Here is a 26,195-nt window from a genome sequence, read left to right on the forward strand (position 1 = left end):
TCTCCTCAATCATAGTTTGACGTCAACCTGGATGAACCATTGCTTCTGCCGAAGTCTTAGAAACTTTGACTGACAACAAACTAGTAAAGAAGGCATGATACGAAGGTGACAAATGATGATAACTTAAATAAGAATAAATAGGAGTTTGATTGGCGTAGTTCTATTACCTTTGCAAAGAGCAATAGGAAGATCATTTGATAAGTGCTCGACCAAAGCTGAAGACATTGTTGGATCAAGTAATGAGTCACAAAGATTCCTTTGCGTACTTGCATCAAAGTTAGAAATACCATCTGGATTAGAAAGTTTAGAAGGAGGTTGAATCGTCGAGAATAGACCTTAAAAGTTGAAGGTGGAGCTGGGGGTTGGAATAGTTGGAATGGGAAAGACTGCTATGGCTTTATGGTTTTTCGTATTAGGAGATAATACGGAGAAGTCTAAAAAAAAAAGTAACATATCCAAAGATCAAGGACCTATTGGTAGAGGAATCAAAGCATTTATAGCCTTTTTGTAGACGAGAGTACCTAAGAAAAACACATTTAAAAGCCTTGCACTGAAGTTTATCTTTTTCGGGGGTAAGGTTATGAAGAAAACAGGTGCAAGCAAGCACACATGTAGGAAGGGGATATTTTTAAGTCTAGATAAAGTACTGATTGCAAAAAGTTGAAGGCATGCGATTGATTACCTAACAAGCAGTGATACGACATCACCCCAAAAAACATAAAGGGACATGATTGCAAATGAGCAATGTTCGAGCTGTTTCAGTTACATGTCTGTTGTTTCGCTCAATAACTCCATTTGATTGAGGAGTATGTGCACAAGAAGACAAGTGCAATATGCCCAGGGATGTCATAAAGGAAGAGAGAGAAATAAAGAAGTATTCTCGGGCATCATCACAGATTTATTTCTTAATGAAAATACCAAACTGATTGTGAATTTCAGCATAATTTTTTTGAAAGAGAGTAATAGCTCAGATCTATTTTCATCAAAAATAACCACGTGCACGGAGAATAGTCATCAATAAAAGTAGAGTTAAGTGTCAAAACACACACATAAACTATCCTTTTTTTTAGTTTTATACCTAAACTATTAAGAGTGTGAGTTTCATACCTAAATTATCACTTTTTAGTATGAGAAACACACCTCGGAGGTGTGCGTAATACAGTCTCATTTATTTGAGGGTTAGATGGGGTGGGTAGATTTATTTTTTTTTAATAAAATATTATTTAAATTTGTCTTTGAGGGTTGGGGGGAGGGGGAAGAGAACAAGTAAAAAGAATTAAATTCTTTAGTAAAAGAAAGTTAAACAATAAAACTTAAAAAAAATGGCCAGGGGGATTTGGGGGGCGAGGGGCGGTAATAGTTTTTTTTTTTACATTTTATTTTATAAAAGAAATATTATTTCTTTGGATAGTAATTTTTAAGTTTTAATTTTGACTAATACTAGTCATTTATCTACTTTTTGTCAAGGTTGAATGTTTTGTCCATGTAGAGTGTGATGTGATACTATTTTAAAATAAAAGAGAGTATATCACACACACCATGATGAGATTGGTATAAAAGAGAGTGTGTTTATCAAACTAAAAAGTGATAGTTTAGTTATGAAACTCACACTTTCAATAGTTTAGGTATGAAATTTAAAAAAAAGGTTTAATTTTGGTGTGTTTTTGAAACTTATCTCATAAAAGTACCAACATAATGAAAGCCTAAAGAAAAACTAACATGATTTGGACTTTATATTTTAATGAATGATTTCAAACATCGAGGTGTCCTACTATTGAGGCGCTTTGGGAAAGAGGCACGAGTGTGCTTACCAAGCTGACACAACTCACATTCTAACAAAGATGAACTAGACAAATTGGAAATCATCTTTTGCAATTTCGATAAATAGATAAATTGGAGGCGGTGAAAGGCGACAAGGGTTTGTCTCGCCTCGCAACGAGGCACTCGTCTTTCTGAATTGAGGCGCTAAGTAACAAAAATTTAAAATATTTAATTGCATATATAAATATCATAATATCAATAATTTAGAAACTATTTGTTGGTCCTTGAATACCATAATTTTTTTTGAACTTGGTAACTTTTTCTTGAATACCATAGTTTCATCTTATGCCCTTTTCGTTAGTATTAGATGACATTGAATTCAATATTTATTTAAATATATTATTTTAATTTGTATAGAATTAAATTGACTAGGGAAATAAGTTAAGTAAATCCAAAATGAAAAAGAAAAGCATAGCATTGCCACCGAAAAACAAAGTAGAGAAGAAGATAAGAACAGGAACAAAAAGAAAAAGAAAAGAAGATAAAAAAAGGAGCGACAAACGTACATGAGTAATGTCGCGACTCGAAAAGGTTTGAGGAGCAATTGACTGTCGAGGTCTCGTCCTCTAGAAGGCTAGAGAGTCGTGGCGGAAGAGGAGAAGAGGATAGTGAAGGTTAAAAAGGAAAGAAGATGAGGCCAGTTTTTCATAAACACCAAAAAGCCATATTTTTGCCTTCTAATTATTAAATTAAACTTTTTTTAAAAAATAGTTTACGTCGCCATTGTGCCTTTGTGAAATCGCATTGCCATGCATGTAAAGGCGACGAGGCCTCCTTCAGATAACTTCTATGGCCTATGTGAAAGCAACATGTGGTATTTGAGGTAGAGAGTTGGTACAATCCGTGTAACTCAAGTCCTTTTCCAATCGTCTATTTTGTATTCGATCGTGCGTAAGAACAGAATCACCAGAGAAGGTTATAACGCATTTCAATTTATTTGTTAATTTGCTAATGTACATAAGATTATATGGACATTCAGGTGCAAAAAGGACTAATTTTAAAGATATGAAAGGTTGAGGATAAGTATATATGTCCCTTTAGAGTTAATACCTCAGATGGTCACTCAACTATGCACTCTCTCTCAGAAAGTCACTCAACTTTCAATTTTCACTCAAAAGTCACTCAACTATGCACTTCTTTCTCAGAAAGTCACTCAACTTTGAATTTTAACTCAAAAGTCACTCAATTATTCAGTCTTTCCTCAAAAAGTCACTCAATTTATTAAATTATTTTTTTAATTAAAACTTATTGATATTAATTATTTATATAACAAACCAAATTTTTTAAAAAAAATATCATTTAAACCATTTAGTGATCCACCCCACTTAACTCTACCCATTAAAAAATATGATATGACCCATTTTATTTTGTCTTAAATCCTAATTCAAGGTTTAAAGAGAGGGATTAATTTAGGATTAAAGACAAAATATAACAGGTCATATCATATTTTTTAATGGGTCGGGTTAGGTGGGTGGATCACTAAATGGTTTAATTATTTTTAAAAAAAAATTGATTTGTTATATAAATAATTAATGTCAGTATTTTTAATTAAAAAATAATTTAATAGGTTAAGTGATTTTTTGAGAAAAGAGTGGATAGTTGAGTGACTTTTAAGTTAAAATTCAAAGTTGAGTGACTTTCTGAGAAAAAAATGCATAGTTGAGTGACTTTTAAGTGAAAATTGAAAGTTGAGTGACTTTCTGAAAGAATAGTGCATAGTTGAGTGACCATCTTAGGCATTAACTCTGTCCCTTTACAATTGTCTTTGACCCATTTGTCAAAGTAACAGTACAAAAGATAATAAAATATCAAACAATCTCCTAACTGCCTAATTTTAGGGATTAAAGAATATTCTCATATCTAGACAATTTAATAATATCATATATAAATGCTTTCATATCTACACTATTTATATATACCAGAATTAACAATTCCTATTTAACTATTCAATATCAGTTGTAAAAAGAAAATATATTGTAGGGAACTTTCTGCAAATTTGATTTGATAAGTGGGATCTTTCAATCACTTTTGTTTTTTTTTTTTATAAAAAAAAAAAGTTTAAAAGTTGGCCAAAGATGCCCATTTGTTAAAAACAAGGCAACAAAGCATATACATGATCAGGCTCAAAGTGACCCAATCCAAAAAGAAACAAAACTGAGGCCCTATTAGGCCATAGATTTTTCAAGTATCATTTGGGGGAAATTTTGACAAATAGATTTTGTCTATAGAATTTGTCATTATTTGGTAAATTTTTCAAATTTTGAAATACTAATTTTTTTTAAATATTTAGGTCAAATCTTATTATTTGGAATCTTTTAAAAATTGAAGTTTTACATCAAACTTTTATGTTTACAAAAACACCCTTCTATAGTAATTGTTTGTGTTGTATTACATAATTTTTTTACGTGAACACCAAAATGGTGATGAATATTCGGTGAATAAGAAAGTGATGATATGGTTATTGATAAAAATAATGAACAACCAGCTCAGGGTAACAAAGTCATTTGTTTTGTCTACTTCACGATATATGTAATGATACTTGTTATACTCACTCCAAATTATCACATTTCTCTAGTATCATGGATACTACTTGTTATTTGTTACAACGAAAATCCAATTAACTTGTAATACGAACTTATGACTAGTTGTTATAGTTTTTAAAACTTGTGAATATAAATCATGTTTTTCTAAAAAATGAAATATGTTTTCCAAATACTATGGTCAAATACAAATAAATTTTCACCCAAATAATATTTGTCAAGAATATTTGGAAAACTATAGTCAAACGTTAGCTAAATAGGGAAGTATCTAAAAAGGAAAAGAAATAGAACTCAAGCTTCAAAAAAGCATCCATGGAGATGTCTGGAAAGCGTGTCTTATCCGTAATGAGGTTGACCATTCGTGCGCAAGTATACATCTTGGTAAGACTACTCTGTGATTCTACTTACCCTTATGCATCTTATGGATCCAAACAGTACAATTTTGAGCTTCCTCTTCACTCAAATTAGTACACTCACTGCAGATCTTTATCTTACCCATCATATCAATACCCGTAAATCCTCCCCTGCCTTATTCTCAATTATGATGGGTTCAGTCCCATTAAACAACTCAGTAATGGGTTAAATAAGTGCTACCAATCTTGATTTTGTGTAAGTGTGGATACTCAAACCGATTGAAAATGCTTCAAACTGTAGGCAAAAGCGGATTTAAGATTTGGAGGTCGGGGGTGCCACAACGTTCAAGTAAGATGAAAGGATCGGTTGCTTTAATTTTGGATTATAACTCGGGTATTAATTTTATTTATTTTTATAAATGAATTGATCAAATATGCATATAGTAATATTTTCTTTTAGATATTATGTAATTAGATATAATAAACAATTCAATTTTATTTCCTTTTTGGAATTTGATGTCTTCTTCGCTGAAACTTTTAGGAAAATAAGATTTTTCACATTAAAATTTGAGCTTGTATAAACCATCTAATAGTATTAACATAATATATTCATCTTCCATTGACTTTATGTGTTATTGGAAATATATAGTTGAGAAAGAATAAAAATTGTAGTTTTAGCCTAGTCAATCTCACATAGCAAAAATGTCGATGAAAATCGAAATAACCTTTAAATTAAAAAAATTATTTTTGAAACTTATGTTTTTGTAAAAATTACTATTTAAATATATTCTTCATAATATTTATTCGATGCTCATAATCATTACTCACTAATTGATAAAAAAAATAAACATGTCACACTCATATCAAAAGATTAATAATTAGTGCAAGAGAAAATTAAAAAACGCAAAATTAATTATGAAAATGGGTCAATTTGAATTAATAAAAAATAGAAATAAATAAGTAAGAACAAATGTAGAAAAAGAAAAGAAAAGCAAAAAAAAGGAGTCACTTGGAATTAATAAAGAATAGTCATAAAAAAATAAGAATGAATAGAAAAAAAAAAGAAAAGAAAAAAAAAGAGCAAACAAAAAAGGAAGCGTTGATGGTCAAATTTGAACCTGCATAGCTTAGGTGACAGATTCGCTCCTTTGTCAGCTGAGCTATTTCACAACAATATTATTAGGTGACAAAACGGATATATATACAACGTTTTTTTGGAGATCATGGATACTGTGGCACCCCCACGGAGGCCACATAGATCCGCCCCTGACTGTAGGACATCTCTATTTAAAATATTTTGCTGGGCACAAGAATTTGCCTACATTGGATGTTAACAAAATTAAAATGATAAGTCTGAACCTAAATCATGACTCTTCATATGTTATGAATCCCCATATAGTCAAGATGTAACAATTTCCATTTGTTGTAAATGATCAAAATGGTTTTTCATGTATTGATGTTGCTTTATTTTAATCCTTAATTTATTTCAGGTGATTGAAATAGTCCCTATTGTATAATAAAATATGTTCTATTTAGTTCTTTATCCTAAACTTAACAAACTTGTGACGAAAAAATGTTAAATATAATTGTGGGGCCCACATAACTTACAAAATCCATCATTTTGCGTTCTTTATTAGCTGAAAGAAATAGTTTCATGAATTCTAGCACTATTTTCTCTAACATCGAACAACACAATTCACAAAAAAATTACTGTAAAAAGGTTGAATAAAATCGATCGTCAAGAGTCATTGGTTGAATGTAACAAAAATAGAAAATTGAGTTAATTGTATAATCTATGAATTGAATGGCATAATATTTTCATTTTATGTTGTTCACTTGTTCTTGGTACTTTCTGAATACATGATTGTTTTTGTTAATCTATTGACATTTCTTTCCTTTGGTTATAATAATCCTCTTTTGTTTATTGTTTTTTTTTTGTTTGGAGTAATTAATTCTCTAGAATGGTCAACGTGTGGGATGATGGGGATTTTTTGTGGGTAATCTAGAACAAGGTTTAATTGATGAATTGGAGTTCTTGAATTTTTTTATTGGGGCAATTGCTGTGAATTTTATGTACCATCCTAGTTTGGTTGTTGATTGGTGGGTACTACTTTGATTTATTTCTTGGTATTTTTGATTGAAAAAGCCATGTAAGTGATGTATTCATTCCCAGTGTGGCTCACCGATTGATGAACATGACTAGATTCAGCATGTGAGTTTGGGTTCTTTTTAGTGTGAAGTAATGTTATCTTGTGCTTGGTTCTATCTTTTGATTAGAAATGTTTAGATGGCTGGTATTTTATTTGTTCTTGATAAAGTAGTGTTATATCATGATTTTGAAGTAATAAAGAAGACAAAGATTGAGGATTTTGTAAGCTACGTTGGCCCCACCATTATATTTAATAGTTTTTGGGGACAAATTTGTTAAGTTTAGGGTAAAGAATCAATTTGAACACATTTTGTTATACATTAAGGACTATTTCAATCACCTAGATTATATTAAAAATCAAAATAAGGAAACCCCTATACATGAAGGACCAATTTGATCATTTTCTCGATCAAACACAAAACCACCTGCAAAAGAAAAAATAAGGTTTTAGCAAAAAAAATCAGCAAGGGTGTTTTGCCCTTACTGTTATAGAGTTTAGGTTTGCCTTGATACACCTAATCTCTACTGAAATAGTCAATTAGACCTCCCAAACTCCATTTTGCATTTTCACTAGAGCAATGAATCAGGCTCTATAATCACATTGCTAATTCCATGATCCCTACAAAATATCAGGCCCTCTCTAATTGCCTCAGCAACAAGGTTAATGGTGTCGTCCATTTTAACTCCTTTGGCAAACACAATCTCTGCATTTGAATCTCTAATCCAAAACGCAGCTGAACTAGGTCCGGGATTACCCCTGGAGGCTCCATCAGTGTTGCACATAACCCAAAGCACAAGAGGGAGGATCCACTTAACAATCTTAAAGTAAACTAATTGTGTGAACTCATCCAGTAAATCAACTAAAGCATGTCAGGTCTTGTCTTCAGAAGAGATCTTAAATCTGAGAAACATAAATTTTGTTATTGTATCACTTACCTCCCAAATCAGTTTGGCACTAGAAAATGTACCACCATGAAAAATGGTTTTCCTCCTCTATCAAATAAACCATAGAATAACAATCGGAATCACCTGATATACTACCTCTTTCCGGAATTGCCATCCAAACTCCACCACTTTCTTATATTCTGCTTGAGACAACGTAAGGAAGAAATACCAGTAGCAGCAGAGAAATACCTCCAAACACTTTGAGAAGTATCTCCCCTATGAAATAAATGTTCTATAGTTTTCACCACAGGATTTGTACAACAGCCACAGATTTGATACATTTGAATCCCAACTATGCATAAGAACAACAACTGGCATTTGTCCCTTCCAGGTTCTCAAAGCCTGAAAAGAGAACTTGAATGGAAGACCTTTACACCATAATTGGCTGAGATCTGCACATATATCACTTTTATTTCTCAAAAGACGGGCACTTTTAGCAGAAAATTTGCCTGTGCTATTAGCAGTCCACCAAGGTTTGTCACTTTGAGGTGATTGCTAGATCATATTCATGGTATTTCTGATATGAGAGACGACATGTTCAGGAATATAAGTTTTTATCTCTGCAAAGTCCCATCCCTGCTTATTAAGAAAAACATCAATATTTTTCATGACATGACAAGAGTGCACATTTGTTTGGTGTTGAAACAAAGGACCGTGATTAGTCCAATTGTCAAATGAAATACTAGAGGTGTCCCCCCCCCCTCCTGCCCTCCCCAGGTTCCTACCATATAACCTATTTCAACTTATCTCTGTTCTCCAGCATAAATTTCCACATCTAAGACCCCCTCTCCATTCATCAAAATAGGAATTTGTTTCTTACAATATTTGTTCCATTAGAAATAGAATTACATAGTGTTCTGTGTTTTGAATCTCCACCAAAGTCTTGCATTTAGAGATTATGATGCATCAAATAGGGATCTAAACCCAAGACCCCATTCAGACTTGGGCAAACATACCCTTTTTGTTTTTTCTAAAATACCCCAACTGGGTAAAAACTAGATTTCCCTTGACACTGTTAATGTGATTGTACGTTTCCTCATCAAACTTGTCATGTAATATTGTATGATCCCATCCATCCTCATTAAACAATTGGCTAACAGATTCCACTTGACTATGATCATGATTCAGATCCACATGATAATGCAAAGCCCTCAACTGTGTCTAATTGTCAAACCATACACTAGTATGTCCTTTGGGTTCCCACAACCCCACCATATCTCCTGATAAAAAAAATCCCTTGCCAATTGTGAGAAATATTGGAAAAGAATAGTATTGAATTGTTGTCACGTTTACATTATTACATTGATACCCTATTTATAAACCCTAGAATAAAATTCTTTGCCAAGTAAGATACTATTAAGTATTCCTATTATAATAGGATTCTATAAACCTATTCCTATAGATCGTATAAATCTATTTCTATTATAACACTCCCCTCAAGCTTGTGCATACAATTCATATACCTATCTTGTTACAAATGTAATTAATACGAGGACCGATGAGGGCTTGGTGAGATATCTGCAAGTTGATAAGTCAATTTCACAAAATTTACAATCAATCTCAATGTGCTTGTCTTCTCATTAAATACTGGATTTGATGCATAATGTTAGTAAACACAAATATAAAATTCCAGTGTTGAACTTCCCAAACCAAACCTGCAAAGACTGCTTCAGATCATAGAGTGAATCGACATTCAAGGCTACTGAACTCCCCCTAAGCAACAAAGTGCTCAAAATTTAGTATAAAGTATATGGATTATGTTGGAATCAATAGATGAGTCGATATTAAACAAGTCCCCAAAAACATGGCTCGAACATGCTCATATGTCAGAGTATTAGATTTGATGGATAAAAGTGGTCACAATCTATGAAGTAAAATTATATAGGTAGGTTCAGAATGATGTCATGACCCTAGAAAATTGAAATTATATAGCATAGTTCAAATTGATGGAAGGACTCCATTGGAAAAGAGAAATAATATGGGTAGGGTCGGAATGATGGCACGACCCTAATGAAAAAGAGTAATTATATAGGTAGGGTTTGAATGATGGCACATCCCTACGCAAATCAGATTTGAGGAGTCACCAGAAAGACAAATGGAGCTACTCAAATCAAATTTGAGAAGTCATCGAAAAGACATATGTGCTATGCAACTCAGAAATGAGAAAGTAGTTTCGGAAAAAATCCACGGTAGTATGCAAATTAATCATGAAAAGTAGTCCAGAGAAATGTACGGTGCTATGCAAATAATATATGCAAAAAAAAGGTAGTCACCAAAAGGAGTGCTACACAAATTATATGAAAAAGTAGTAACCGAAGTGATGGCACGGTTCTACACAAATTAAACATGAAAAAATAGTCACCAAAATGATGGTACGGTGCTACAAAAATTAGATATGAGAAAATAATCCCCAGAAAGATACATGGTTACCCCACTTTTGTTAACTTAATCATTTGTTGACGGGCGACATATATGAGTAATAGCCACCCGCCGACAGTGGTAGCTCTTTGATTTTGTTTTGATACCAACATCATAACCCTAGTTAATAAAAACCCAAATTTGATCATTACTGTTATAAAAACAGATTCATCCTTAACCTTGTTTTGTATCTATTGATGTATCTAAAATGCTGAAAAGGTTCAAGTAATGCCACAAAAAGAAAACTTATGAAACTTGTGTAACATCTGCACTCTCTGAAATGCTTTCTGAGTTCTACCAGACTTTATATTCCAAATTAATTCTTTCATGGTTATGATTTTGTTAAGACAACACACTCCTCTTTGATTGGTACGAAATTTTCACTTTTCCCTTTGCTGGCATCTTTCAATATTTTTCTTCACTTGTTGCTTCATGTTCTATAAAATTCTCCCGATAATATCATGTAAACTCTTATTTGGGGACTGTTATTCCTATAGTAACCTGTATTTATAAGGTTAATTAACAGAAACAGAAATAAGATGAAGCAGAAAAGTACATAAAATACAAGAAGTAATCCGAGTCCACAGAAACTACTGTGTGTCCTTAAGAAATTTAATCCCCTCACTGTACCCAAGGTTATGGATTAATTTCTCCCAAGATAAAACGGATTAAACTTGTTAAAGAAATAGCGGTACCTCAAATTTCTTTAACTTCAGCGAACTTTAGAACTGCAACAAGTCATAGAGACTCAGTCGATCCACACTTTGATTTTATTTGAGAGAAAAATAAATGCAGAGAAGGAAAAATTTTTAGTGTTTGAAAAATCGAAATTTGACTTCCTTTTATAGCCATTTTCAGCAAGGAACGTGTCTGTTCAGTGAAATCTGTTCAGACCCATTTTATCCAGAAAGTTCTGTCTTTTGGAAAAAAATTACAACTTTTCAGAAAATTGTGTCTGTTAGGAAAATAATGATTTTTGGTAAGTAACGACTTTTCAGAAAGTAACGACTTTTCGGAAAGAGTAACAACTTTTCGGAATGTTACCGTTGCCCGCAAATTTATAAGAGATAATATTAAACAAGATTTATTTGATTTAACAAAAACTGATTAAATAAATTTTGTCCAAAAAATTTATCAATCAAATCATTTGCCAAATCCAAATCCAAAGCCGAAGCTGAGCGAGCGACGACGACGACGGCGTGAGGGGGCATCATATTCTTAGCTCTTGAAGAAGTAATGGAAGTGTTTCCTTATATAAGGACAACAATTTTCCTTTCTTTTGCCGATATGGGAGAAATAAATTTTCATTTGCACTTTGCAAATGACTTTTCATTTTCCCTCCAAAGTAGTTCCCTCACTTTTCATATTCTCTCTTTTCTTTTCCCATTCACACTTGCTAAACCCCCACCAATCCCCCACATAAATGGGGAAGGCTATTATTAAAACATATGCATGAAAAACTTGTGTGTCTAGTAGGTAAAGGTTAATCGCATCTGGATAAGTAGGTTTTCCTTTAAACTTTCCATGGTGAACATATATCGGATATACTCAGTCAATCGGTAGATTTGATATTTTTGAACTGTCGAGCTTTGGTGTATACCTAGACAACATATGCCACACAATCAACCTATGAACTGTTCTTAGTTCTCATTGTTTTGTTCGTTTCAGTCATGAACACATCTTGGATAGTAAGTGCTTAAAGAACTGCCTTACCGGATTCTCTTTGAAGCGACTTACACTTCACACTTACATAGGTGATTTCTAAATGTGTTATCCCATAGATACACCATTTGATATTCCCTGTATCAAACTTAGAAACCATTAAAAAGTCCTTATGTCTTTATCCTGGTTACTAAACATTGTCTCATCATGAGAATGGATCATAAAATAATAATAATTTTTTTCTTCTTTTGACAATGTTGAACCGTCATCAATGACTTTGTTTTATCTCCTTGAACCTAGATCTTGGGATCTCCAGTCTTCTAGGTAGAGTTACCGCCACGATGACTTGTTCTCGACCATAGTCCCATTCCCGTCGATGATTTCTCAACTCCCTCTCTATTTAGGCCTTTTGTAAGTGGATCCAACACATTATCTTTTGACTTCACATAGTCAATTGTGATAATTCCACTAGAGAGTAGTTGTCTCACAGAGTTATGTCTTTGTCTTATGTGATGAGACTTGCCGTTATACATAATGCTTCCAGCCCTTCCTATTGCAGCTTGACTATCACAATGTATGCATATAGGGGCCATTGGTTTGGGACAAAATGGAATATCTTCTAAGAAATTCCGGAGCCATTCAGCTTCTTCACCTGCCTTGTCTAAAGCAATGAATTCAGACTCCATTGTAGAGCAAGCTATACATGTTTGTTTGAATGATTTCAAAGATATTGCTCCTCCACCAATAGTAAAAATGTATCCATTTGTGGATTTTGTTTCAGTTGACCCAATAATGAAATTTGCATCACTATATCCTTCAAGAACGAATGGATATTTGTTGTAATGTGAAGCATAATTTTGAGTGTCATCTAAGTATCACAAAACTATCTTCATTGCCAACCAATGATTTTGATTAGGATTACTTGTGTATCGACTCAGTTTACTGATAGTGCAAGCTATGTATGGTCGTGTACAATTCATGACATACACTAAGCTTCCCAATGCGCTAGCATAGTCCAATTGAGACTGACTTCAACCTTTATTCTTTGCAAGATGAAGGTTTACATCAATTGGAGTCTTTGCCCTTTTAAAATTCAAAAATTTGAATTTTTCAAGTATCTTTTGAATATAATGAGTTTGAGACAATGCTAGACCGTTAGGAGTTTTAAGAATTTTAATTCCTAATATCACATAAGCAACTCCTAAACTTTCATATCAAACTGTAGTTTTTATATTAGCAATGTCTTTGCTCATTATAAGCATGTCATCTACATATAGGCATAAAATAACTTCCTGATTTGGAGTATCTTTAATGTAAACACATTTATCACATTCATTGATCTTAAATCCATTTGACAACATGGTTTGATCAAACTTTGCATCCCATTGTTTTGGTTCTTGTTTTAGTCCATAAAGTGACTTAATAAGTTTGTACACTTTCTTTTCTTAACCAGGAACTACAAAACCCTCAGGCTGTTCTATGTAAATTTCCTCTTCAAGCTCTCCATTTAAGAAGGTTGTTTTCACATCCATTTGATGAATTTCAAGATCGTATACTGCAGCTAGTGCAATTAACATCCGAATTGATGTAATCCTAGTCACTGGCGAGTATGTGTCAAAATAATCAAGACCTTCTTTTTGTCTAAAACCTTTGACAACAAGTCTTGCTTTATATTTGTCAATAGTTCCATCGTCTTTCATCTTCCTTTTAAAGATCCATTTTGAACCCAAGGGTTTGTTCCCTGGAGGAAGATCTACCAACTCCCAAGTATGATTGCTTAAGATTGATTCAATTTCTCTATTAACAGCCTCCTTCCAAGAGGTTGAGTCGCTAGACAACATTGCTTCCTTGAATGTTTGGGACTCACTTTCAATAAGAAATGTTACAAAATCTGATCAAAATGAAGTAGATGTCTTTTGACGTTTACTGCGTCTTGGACTTTCATCATTTTGTTCATTCTCTTTTGGTTCTTCTCTGGGTTGTTTAGATCCCCCACTAGATGACTCAAGTCTAGTTTTATACGGATAGATATGTTCAAAAATTCAGCATTATCTGATTTCATTACCGTATTATCATGAATATCCGGATGTTCGAACTTATGAACCAAAAATCGACATGCCTTACTGTTTGTGGCATATCCAATGAATACAGAATCCATAGTCTTAGGTCCTATTTTTACCCTCTTAGGTATAGGAACTTGGACTTTGGATAGAAACCCCCACACTTTGAAATATTTCAAATTGGGTTTTCTACCTTTCCATTTCTCATATGGAATTAAACTTGTCTTTGAGTGAGGCACTCTGTTAAGTATTCGATTTGCTATAAGGATAGCTTCCCCCCACAAGTTCTATGGTAAACCTGAACTTATAAGTAATGCATTTTTAATTTTTTAAAGTTCGGTTTTTCCTTTCTGCAATTCCATTAGACTAAGGAGTGTAGGGAGCAGTAGTTTGATGGATTATTCCATTTTCTAAACATATTTCTGCAAATGGAGATTCATATTCTCCACCTATATCACTTCTGATCATTTTGATCTTTTTATCTAACTGATTTTCAACTTCAGTTTTATATTGCCTAAATGCATCTATTGTTTCATCCTTGCCATTTTGCAAATATACATAACAATATCTACTGCAATCGTCAATAAAAGTTATGAAATACTTTTTCTCACCACGTGATGGTGTTGACTTCATGTCACAAATATCAGTGTGAATCAATTCTAAAGGATTAAATTCCTTTCAACAGATTTATAAGAATGCTTAGCATACTTAGATTCAACACAAATTTGACATTTTGATTTATTGCACTCAAATTTTGGCAAAATATTTAAGCTAATCAGTATTCGCAAGGTTTTTTTTATTAACGTGTCCCAAACGTTCATGCCATAAACATTTAGACTCAAGCAAGTAAGAAGAAGCAAAATCTTTATTCATATCAACTTCAATTACATTGAGTTTGAAAATGTCATCACTAAGGTAGCCTTTTCCTACATACATATCATTTTTGCTTACTACTACTTTATCAGAAACAAATACACATTTAAATCCATTCTTGGTCGGAACTGGAATTGAAACTAAATTCTTTCTCAATTCTGGAACATATGAGACCCTATTCAAAGTCACCACCTTGCCTAATATCATTTTAATAGGACTTTGCTAGTTCTTTCCACCTTTGCAACAACGGAGTTTGCCATAAACAATTTTTCATCTGTAAGTGCTGGAGTATATGATGAAAATAATTCTTTGTTTGCCCAAACATGGCAAGAGGAACCAGAATCTATCCACCATTCTCTTGGATTTCCAACCAAGTTACATTCTTAAAGCATTGCATAGAGATCGTCCATTTCTTCTTTGGATTCAGCCAAATTTGCTTGATCTTTCTTTTTCTTGTCCTTCTTTGGACCCCGGCATTCATTAGACCTATGACCATGTTTACCACAGTTAAAGCAGTTTCCATTGAATTTCTTCTTAGGAGGATTGCTTTTTGAACCAGATGCTTTCTTTCTTTTCTTTAATTTTGTGGGATCTTCTTCAACAAAATTTACTTCAGATATTGCTAAATTACCACGTGACCTCTTTTCTGCAGCCTTATTATCCTCTTCGATTCTCAACCTTACTATGAGATCTTCAACAGTCATCTCCTTGCGTCTGTGTTTCAAGTAATTTCTTAAGTCCTTCCATAATGGAGGTAATTTTTCAATAATTGCAGCCACTTGAAAAGAATCATTCACAATCAATCCTTCAGCAAGGAGATCATGGATTATGACCTCCAATTCTTGAACTTGGGTGACTACAGTCTTACTGTCTATCATCTTATAGTCTAGATATTTTGCCACAATGAATTTCTTCATTCCGGCATCTTCTGTTTTGTACTTCTTTTCTATATCATCCTAGAGTTCTTTTGAGGTTTTGGCATTGCTGTACACATTGTACAGATCATCTTGCAGACCACTCAAAATATAATTTTTACACAAAAAATTTGAGTGTGTCCATGCTTCTGTTACCAAGAATCGTTCATCAGTCGGAGTTTCATCTGACATAATAGGAACATTCTCATTAATGAACTTCTGTAGACTCAACGTAGTGAGATAGAAGAACATCTTTTGCTGCCATCTCTTAAAGTCAACTCCAGAAAACTTGCAGGTTTCTCAGCCGGCGCTAAGGCAGCATTTGAACGATTAGGTGCAACCGATGTTGTTGCAGCACTTACTATTCAAGCATTTTTTTTCTCTTGAATTAGTCATTTTTTTCTCAAATTTCATAAGATTGTTATTCTAATAGTAACCTGTATTTATAAGGTTAATAAACAGAAATAGAAATAAGATGAAGCAGAAAAATACATAAAATAAAAAAAGTAATCCGAGTCCACAGAAACTACTGTGTGTCCCAAAGAAATTTGATCCCCTCACTGTACCCAAGGTTATGGATTAATTTCTCCAAAGATAAAATGGATTAAACCTGTTAAAGAAACAGCGGTACCTCAAATTTTTTTAACTTCAGAGAACTTTAGAACAGCAACAAGTCACACAGACTCAGTCGATCAACACTTTGATTTTATTTGAGAGAAAAATAAATGCAGAGAAGGAAAAATTTTTAGTGTTTGAAGAATCGAAAATTGACTTCTTTTTATAGCCATTTTCAGCAAGGAACGTGTCTGTTCAGTGAAATCTGTTCAGACCCATTTTATCCAGAAAGTTGTGTCTTTTAGAAAAAATAACAAATTTTCAGAAAATTGTGTCTGTTAGGAAGATAACGACTTTTTGGAAAGTAACGACTTTTTGAAAAGTAACGACTTTTCAGAAAAAGTAACAACTTTTCAGAATGTTATCGTTACCCGCAATTTTATAAGAGATAATATTAAACGTGATTTATTTGATTTAACAAAAACTGATTAAATAAATTTTGTCCAAAAAATTTATCAATCAATCACATCATTTGCCAAATCCAAATCCAAATCCAAATTCAAATCCAAATCCGAAGCCGAAGCCGAGGCCGAGGCCGAGCATGCATCTTCTTCTTAGCTATTTAAGAAGTGAAGGAATTGTTTCCTTATATAAGGACAACAATTTCCCTTTCTTTTGCCGATATGCGATAAATGACTTTTCATTTGCACTTTGCAAATGACTTTTCATTTTCCTTCCAAAGTAGTTCCCTCACTTTTCATATTCTCTCTTTTCTTTTCCCATTCACACTTGCTAAACCCCAACAGGTCACTAGCCCCCGTTATAACCAATGAATCATCAACATCCACCACTATTGGGACCCTCCATAAATGCCAGGGATTGCTGCTTCTCCAATTCTACTGCCTGTTCTAGTACTGAAGTCTTGTTTTTACTGCATGCCTTACCATCTTTAACTTGTGACTCCCTTGCTTATTTTCAAACCTTGTGCCTGTTTCTATTACTCCTATTTTTGGATCATTAATATCTTACTTTGATTTGCAGGTACTTCAGGGCTGGTTGCTACATCACTCCTTTTCTCCTTAATTTTGATCAGTTCTTTCTCCTACACTTGTAATAGTTGTATTGTGTTCTCTTGTTTGCATGATCTATCTTGTGGTACATTCAGATAGAGTAGCAAACGAGTTGCTGGTCCCAATATCCTTTTATGGGGATATAGCCGCATATTGAAGATTTTTAATAGTTTGTTTATTCTAGAAACATCATCTTCAACCATATGATTCCATTACAATAGTCAATCATCTTCATGGGGATAGTTGACAGGTGGTTAGATTAGCATATTGAATCTTTTGTTTGGACAATTATCTGGATTTACTACAGCCAAACTAGACTTATTGGCTTATTAGGATTTGTGTGAGTAGGCAAAGGTGGGTAATTAGAATAAGAGGGAAGAAGATTAGTCTGGCCAGCCTTTGGTGACTGACCAGTGGTCTCACTGGCCATGGCCGGAGAAACAATGGGAAAAGTGAAGATGAGGGGATTGCCTAGGGTTGTGGATATATCAATAGTGTTAATTATGCTATGCTTGATTTGAACAAAGTACAAATTTTAGTTCTAATACACATGATGTTTTTTGCACATATCATGGACTGATGCCATTGCACAGTCAAATATTCCCTGTTCTTACCAAAGTGTTGAGCCATTAAGTTTCAAACACCACAAATCTACAATTGAATTTTGACATTATTTTCTACAACCTTACAGAACCAAATGTTTTTCTAAAGATCCATAAAGCATCACCAGAGATGTGCCTATATTTATCTTACTTGTATAACCAAGCTTCGAAATTGTGCATGGACATTGAGTTTTCTCCTCTACCCTAGTCCATCTACATATCATTTTGAGTCGCAACTAAGATTCAAACATGTGACATGATCCTATAACAAAACAGTTTTGTGTTATGTATTTGCACTTTTTAGTTTTTGTCAGAGTTATCAAATGTTATGTACATATTATCCAATAATAATCTTGGTACATAAAAACTCAGACGACATGGAACAATTTGCGAACATTAAAAAAATCAGTGATGCATTATACGAAATATATTTTTCCAATTCTCAAAGCCACATATCTAAAAAATTAACATATATCGGCACAATCTTGTAACCATCTTATAACATATAATAGGTACGTTAAAATTATCAATGATACAATCATTAACGAAAAATTCCAAGATTGATATATATATTAATGTATCATCGACATTAATCTTGATCAAAATAAGTAATTTACATATTTTAATTGTTACCCAATTTATATGTATAATCTAAACAATAATAATCTGATACAAATTGTGATACACACACTCGATATTCAAAACATATTAGATCCATCTTAATTGTTAATCTATTTATTGCATGTATCATATACAATATATTGTGATGATACACTTTTATATAAATAACATCCGAATGCAAAATAATGACTACGTTATAATCTATAGATACAAAATCACTATACACGCAGGTTGTTTACTACTAATGTATAGTGCCTTGCATATTCACATCAAAATGATAAAACAAAACTATAAACAATGATATATCCGAAAAACTATATACCAATGGTAGAGAGGGGCAGAGGGAGTGGTGTCGGATAAGGAGATGATACAAAAAATAATTCCTTCATCGGATAAGAAACCAATGAATTAATGGCACAAACACCACTTTTACTTTTATCCCAACCATTGGATTTGCTTTATATTTCTTCATGTTCATCAAAATCCTTGATATTTTTATCGATTGAGAAACTTTTCCAACTTGAGAAATAACAATCATCGTTGTATCATCCATTACTTCAATCTTGAGTGAACTCCTCATAAACCCATCATATTTCTTCTCCTCCATATTAAAAATGTTTTTGCTTCATTTTTCTTGAGAGATCCAAGGGCACATCATTTTTGGGATTCTTGAAAGAAAGTTATCAAACAAATATGTAAAAAAAGGATGAAAATCAACAAGCGTTCCATCGATGCTAATAGGTTGTTGAGCAACAACACAAAGGACAATTATTTCATAGATCTTTTACGATTTTGAATTTATAAAAAGGATGAAAATTTGAGTTTGAATTTTGTGAACCTGTTACGGATTGGAATGGATTGATATCAATCAATGCGTGATTTATGGGAAAGAAAATCAATTTTATGTTAATATTCCATATTAAGCGCAATAGGCAAGTTGTATAATCTACTACAATTAATGTATCCAAATGAAACATTGTTTAATCAATGTAGTCACATGTCCATGTTATTTTCACCTTTTGTGCGACACCCATCTTGTGGATATGTTGGAACTTAAAGGCCGAACATTCAATCTTATATAATACATTGTAATTGCTTGTCTTCGACCACTCTGCATAACTTGTTTTCATTTATGTAGGGCATTCTCTTATGCAATACAATGAAAACAAGTTCTGCAAAATGGTTGAAGACAAGCCATTACAATGTTATATGAGAGTGAATGCTCGGACTTTGAGTTCCAACATATCCACAAGATGAGTGTCTCACAAAAGGTGAATGTTAACATGAACATTCTATATATTGATTAAACAATGTTAGAAATTATCAGTTTTATTAAAGGTGCAAGTTGTTGTCAATCTGTGTTTGAAGAACATAATTACTGATTTTAGCAAAACTTTGCACAAACACGAAGTAACCAAAGTTGATTGAACCAGTAAGAAAGATGAACAAAAATTAATTTAGAAAAAACTAAAAATTTCTAAATGTACCACAATATTGAAACTTACAGTAGAAAAAGATCAAGCCCACTGAATGCATAGTGTCCCCTTAAGGAATTTATTCCCACCTAGTATTTGAAGTTTGATATGGAATATGTCTTCCAAGATAGAATGATCTCAATCACCAGCGTATTGAAACTCAAAACTCTAGTGTCGACGAACCACTCAACAACAGTAAAATACATGAAAAAACTTTTGTCAAGAAGAAGAAGCAGAAATCAAAAGAAATTGTAGGGAAAAATTCTGAAGAATAAATGGTATTTATAGGCAAGAAGAACAGGTTCCGAAATATGGCAACTCTTTCGGAATCCACACGATTATTAATGAAAGTTTGCAACCTTTCAAACGGTTCTGGATGCTCTTGAAAGTTAACCTTTCAGACCAATCATTTCCAAACGGAGGGAAAATTAAATAACAATGGAAAGATTTAAATAAAGGGTCGCGCGGATCCAGGTCGGTTTGGGTTAATCAACAAAAAAGTTGAAACATTTTGGTTAATCTCAACTAAATAATTGAAATGTTTTGGCCATTTAATTTAATTTAATTATACATAAATAATTAATTAAATAATTAAAATAAACTTTGTCCAATATTAATCTCTCCATCGATTATTTTCCAAAGCCAAAGATGAGCGAGCGACAATGACAACGGCGCAAGGGGGGGTCCCTCTTTCCAAACCATGTAACAATTAATAGGATTTTTTCTATATTTAAACTCTCCTATTTTTTTCCACCACTGGTAACGGACAAATGCCTTTTCACTAAAGCATAAGAGGACTTTTCAAGTTCCTTTGTTTTCATTTTCCCTCCATTTCCCATTAATTCTTGCTATGCACCCAACAATCCCCCACATTAATGGGGAATGGCTATAACATAGGAATCCACGGACAAATGTGTACTTTACAGGCAAGGATTAATTGCATATAGATAAGTAGGTTTTCCCTTGGACTTTCTGTAGTGAACATATGTCGGATATACTCGATCAATCGGTAGATGCAATATCTTTGAACCGTCGAGCTTTGGTTTATATCTAGACAATCATATGTTACACAATTAACCTTTTAGTGTTTATAGTTCTTGCAGTTGTGTTGGTTTTAGTCATCAACACCTCCTGGTTTCATAAGTGTATAGAGAATAGGCTTTTGACATAAAATTCTCTTTGAAGTGGCTTACACTTCACACTCACACAGGTGATTCTTAACCGTGTCATCTTGTAGATACATATTTGGTCAAATCTTTCAAACTTAGCAAATCATTAAAAACCTTAAGCTTTATTAACTCATTAACAAGCCTTAAAGTCTTAACCTTGCTGTTGAACATTGTCTTCATCATGAGAATGGATTAAGTTGATTGACAATGCCGAACCGCCAGTCACAACTTTTTTTTTCTCCTTGAATCTAGATCTTGGGATCTCCAGTTTTCTAGATAGATTTACCGCCATGCTAACTTGTGTTAAGCCGTAAACTCATTCCTTTAGATAATCTTTCAACTGCCTCTCTCACTAGGCCTTTTGTTAGTGGATCTGACACATTATCACTTGATTTCACATAGCCAAATGTGATAATTCCACTAGAGAGCAGTTGTCTTATAGTGTTATGTCTCCGACGTATATGACAACACTTACCATTGTACATAACGCTTCCTTCCCCTTCCTATTGCTGCTTGACTATCACAATGTATGTAAATAGGTCCAATAGGTTTGGGACAAAATGGAATATCCTCTAGGAAATTCTGGAGCCATTGAGTTTCTTCACCAGCCTTATCTAAAGCAAAAAATTCAGATTCCATTTTGGAGTGAGCGATACATGTATGTATGGATAATTTCCAATAGACTACTCCTCCACAAAGAGTAAACACATAACCACTTGTGGATTTTACTTCATTTGACTAGGTGATCCAACTTGCATCATTATATCCTTTCAATCACAACATATATTTATTATAAAGCAAAGTATAGTGTAGTGTATGTTTCTGATGCCCCAACACATGTTTTATTGACATCCAGTTAGTTTGATTCGTATCACTATTGAACTGACTTAGTTTGCTAATAGCAAATGCTATATCTGGTCGCATACAATTCATAATATACATCAAACTTCTGAACACTCTGGCATATTCCAATTGAGAGTCATTTTCACCTTCATTCTTTTGAAATCTAAAGCTTAAATCAATTGGAGTTTTGACAACATTGAAATTCAAGTACTTGAACTTATCCAATACTCTTTCAGTATAATGAGATTGAGATAATGTTTTCCCTGAGAAGTTTTGAAAATCCTGATCCCCAAGATCAAATCAGCAACTCCCAAGTCCTTCATATCGAACTTTCTAGATAGCATGCGCTTAGTAGCATTTATATCGTTAATATCTTTACTTATTATTAACATGTTATCAACATACAGATAAACAATGACTTTATGATTCAGAATGTTTATAATGTAAACGCACTTATCATATTCGTTAATCTTGAATAAATTTGTCAATATTGTTATGGTCAAATTATGCATGCCATTGTTTGGGTGCTTGCTTGAGCCCATAAAGCGACTTCACAAATATGCACACTTTCTCTTCTTTACCAGGAACTACAAACCCTTCAGGTTGTTCAATGTATATTTCTTCCTCTAACTCTCCATTTAAGAAGGTTGTCTTTACATCAATTTGGTGGATTTTAAGATCATACACTGCCGCTAGTGTTATTAACATCCCAATTGATGTTATCCTTATTAAAGGAGAGTATGTGTTAAAGTAGTCCAAACCTTCTTTTTGTTTGTATCCTTATTATACAAGTCTGGTCTTATTTTTGTCAATAGTTCCATCAACTTTCATTTTCCTTTTAAAGATCCACTTTGATCCTAAAGGTTTATTTCCTGGAGGAAGATTAGCCAATTCCCAAGTACAATTACTTAAAATTGATTCGATCTCACTATTGACAGCTTCTTTCCAATAAGTTGACTCAAATGAAGATGTAGCTTCTTTAAATGTTTAAGACTCACTTTCAAGCAACAACGCCACAAAATGTGGTTTAAAAGAAGCAGGTTTCCGTTGGCGAGTGCTACGCCTAGGATTTCACTAGGTAGTGTATTTTCCATCGATTCTTGCAAGCACACACCAAGGACATGCATGAGAAAGAATATCTCTTTCCTAACAACATGATTTTTAGAAGTCAAGTCAGTGGACTTGCCAAATTGAGATTAGGGATGTTTCCAAATTTGGATTGGGAAAGTAAATGAGCTTTCCAAATTTGAATTAGAAAAGTCAGTAAGCTTTCCATATTTGGAATAGGAAAGTTATCCCATGAGAATAACATACATCATCATGCGTTTCACATTTGCACACAACACATAACATTTACACAAAGCACATATCATATAGCATACAACACATTTGCATGTAGCACATAACTTCTTTAATATCATTCATTCATGAGACCTTGGAATCAAGGACTTGACATTAAGACATCGCAGAAATGAGGGCTCAACAGATGGGACCTCAACTAGGGAGTGTTCATTAGCAAACACAAAGTCTGCTTCGTTCATTCCTACGTACTCCATTTCATTTCATTCATAGGACAATGTAAACACCAGTTATACCTAGGATGTAGTTTAAGACTTTCATTAGGTCCGTTGTGCAATGAAAAAGAATGACCTAATCTCATTACTTGAATCTAACTCACCTTTTGATTATCCTATCCTATTACATTTGGTATCATTCATTTCATCATGTACATCATTTGAGGCTGGCCTCATTCATTCATTAGGAACTTTAACTTTAACCGACATAGATCATGTGAGCATCATGAAATCCAGTGTCTACCCCACACCGAAAAGAGGTGGAATCACAGGCCAAAGTGACCCAATAACATGCTAGCGTACACGGGGATCGAACCCCGCCAGATCCCTATATTGGCAGTATAGGTTCGAAGACTAGGAGATATAAAGACACCCATACCCGGTATGCCGGATAGTCTCATCTCATGAGTGTTACGTGAACCTCCGCCCTTCTCGAAAGAAGGCATCACCGCTCAAAGCTAGCCTATCGGTGCTGAGTATAAAGTTCCATTTCATTCATCTCGTAAGTCATGGATGCTGGGTTTTAGTATGAGGACATCATATCTCATTAGATAATTTTTCATCTCATCATTAGTATTAAGAGTTTTAAGCTCAATAATTTCATTAGAGTGTTCATAGGGATTGGTCTCCTCATTATCTTACACTCTCATAGGTGAGTACACTTTTGGTAACATTTACTTAGGCTCATTTGAGATTATTCTCATCATTTACATTAGTCTCATATCATGTTGTCACCACATTACTTATCATTAGCACCTTTGCTTTTCATAGTTACTCACCTCTTATTATGTGAACGTTCATTTTATCATATGTCAATTCACTTGGCCATTTAGTGTGTTTCACACCCTTACTTAACCCTTCTAGGGTTTCATCATTTCATTGTTCATTTCATCACTTCATTGTTTATTTTATCATTTCATTATTCATTTCAGGTTCACTTACTTTGGAACGTATGTTAGACTTATGTGTCTATACATACAAGCCATGGGGCTTTATTCATAGTTCGTTAAGTGATTCATACATTCCTAAGGTTATGTATTACAATACTTATGTATCTTGTAGATATGCTTAGATCTTGATTTTATCTAAGTAGGTGAGATTATTCTTGGATATTTTGTTCACGTATGACTTATGTATCAATACGAAAGTTTGAGCAAGGAAACCCAAGTTCGAATCTCTTGGATAGCAGTTACATTTTTCATTGATTTTATTTTTAATCTCCATGACATTGGGACTCGGGATTGAAACCCAACATTAACATTATACTATTAATTGTCTACTTTGTTTCCCTCTTAAATTGGTCGAAGAGTAGTGGGTTCGAACCCCCACAACCCCTTTTTATTTTTCATTAACATAACTTGGCCCTTTGTTGCCAAAACCAAGAGGTTGTGGGATCAAAACCCCACAGCCTCTTTCATTTTATTCTCTATTTTCGCTGGACATTGTGAGGCTGTGGGTTCGAACCCCCACAACCTCCTTATTTTAGTTTTAATTTCACTAGGCTGTGAGGTTGTGGGTTCGAACCCCCACAACCTCCTTTCTTTATTTTTAATTAAAGATTTCTTAACTAGGCGCTTTGGTAGTGAGGTTGTGGGATCGAGCCCCCACAACCTCACTTTATTTTTCTTATTTAATTTTGCCATTCTCCTCTCCAACCTTGAGGTCGTGGGTTTGATTTACACGCCTCACGTTTTCTTTTCTTTATTTTTCCCTTCTTTTACTCGCTACCTGGAGGTCGTCGGTTTGATTCCCATGCCTCTCATTTATTTAATTAAATAATTTTCCTCTCCTTTCCCAAAACAGTGTCCCAAGTTCGATTCCCCCAGCCCCGTTTTTGTCTCCTTTTCTCGCGAATTCCAGTAGCCAAAAAGTGAGGTCACAGGTTCAAATCCTTGTGGCCTTACCTCTTTAAAATGTGTTAATTTTCCAGATTTTCATTAATAAACTTTAATCTAATTTAACCTTGCATAGTTGTTGGAAATTTTAGTCATTTTCCATTAATTTTTATCAAAGTTTTCACTTGATTCCTAGGGTGTAATCATATACCATTTTAACACATCTTTAGGCATATTTTTCATGAGTTTATTTGTCTAAAATATTGTCACTCAATCAGCCACATTTCCTTAAATGAATATCACAACTTTTCATAGTTTTATGCACACAAAACAACAACTACAACCTTATCAAATTTTGGGAATCAAGTCGAGGCCCTTGCCACATTCACAAACTTGCACACATTTTCACATAACTTGAAACATACATTGATTGTCATTTTCATGATTTCACGTACATAAACATATTCACATTCAACAGAAGAACATCACACATACCTAAATCTACTAGCAAACATACCAAACCTACGAATCATTGGGAGCTAGTCACAGGGACATGCAATGGGGAAAACAATCCTAGTTTTCGGACTGTATAACTGAATCTTAAGGGGTCACTTGGAAAAGAGACCAAGAGGAAAGAAACCCATACCTTAATTGATTTTCAAACAATGAATTTGCTGCCCAACTTCTCTTTGCCTTAACGTATTTGTTTGCTTTGT

General features: G+C 33.6%; 1 long non-coding RNA gene across 1 annotated transcript; it reads left to right on the plus strand.

Annotated features, from left to right (window-relative positions):
• The first annotated feature begins 4,547 nt into the window (after positions 1-4,547).
• Positions 4,548-17,598, plus strand: LOC104648204 (uncharacterized). Its single transcript, XR_742281.4, has 3 exons — positions 4,548-4,742; positions 5,016-5,108; positions 17,332-17,598. It is a non-coding gene; the product is annotated as an uncharacterized lncRNA (long non-coding RNA).
• The last annotated feature ends 8,597 nt before the right edge of the window (positions 17,599-26,195 follow it).

The sequence above is a fragment of the Solanum lycopersicum genome, chromosome 7 (assembly GCF_036512215.1).
Source record: "Solanum lycopersicum chromosome 7, SLM_r2.1".
NCBI classification, from domain to species: domain Eukaryota; kingdom Viridiplantae; phylum Streptophyta; class Magnoliopsida; order Solanales; family Solanaceae; genus Solanum; species Solanum lycopersicum.